The sequence below is a fragment of the Morone saxatilis genome, unplaced genomic scaffold (genome assembly GCF_004916995.1).
Source record: "Morone saxatilis isolate NCDOM2014 unplaced genomic scaffold, NCSU_SB_2.0 Contig19, whole genome shotgun sequence".
Taxonomy (NCBI): domain Eukaryota; kingdom Metazoa; phylum Chordata; class Actinopteri; family Moronidae; genus Morone; species Morone saxatilis.
In genome coordinates this window covers 3,327,819-3,328,255 of record NW_023339751.1, presented here as the reverse complement: position 1 = coordinate 3,328,255, position 437 = coordinate 3,327,819, and the positions used below count along the sequence as shown (strand labels likewise).

Sequence of the window (437 nt, the reverse complement as noted above, 5' to 3'; positions counted from 1 at the left end):
AATGAGACCATTGTCAAGACAGAGTCGCTACCTAATGCCAGTTGGAGTTTTTCTTAAAGGTTAGTCTATTTACTGTTTTTGACCAATTACTGCACAAGAAAGTCGAGTAAGAGCCACTTGGAGCCATTAATCAAGCTAAGATTTTCTTGTAAGCACTTCTGTCAGACTCTCACAATTCAGATGAGAAAGTTTTTATAAAATGTACATTTCAGCTGAAAATACCAGTGACACTTCTTTTTTAATAATAGCCAGCTCTGAATTGAAAAAAAAAGAAAACTGTATACAAGAGGGTTGAGAAAACCATAAACTTTAAAAAAAAATTAAAATATTTAAATCATTCTGAGACGTTGGTGTTGATGTAAGCCCATCTTTGAGAGGTCAAATGATGTGACATCAGCTTTTGTTTAATGGGAAATTGGTTTAACTGTCCTTGAACA

The 437-nt window shown here is 33.6% G+C and overlaps 1 protein-coding gene across 1 annotated transcript in view; it reads left to right on the top strand.

The window, feature by feature from the left end:
- ide (insulin-degrading enzyme) overlaps positions 1 to 437 on the top strand; it is a gene marked incomplete at its 5' end in the record, with an annotated part of 20,912 nt that overhangs the window by 1,708 nt on the left and 18,767 nt on the right.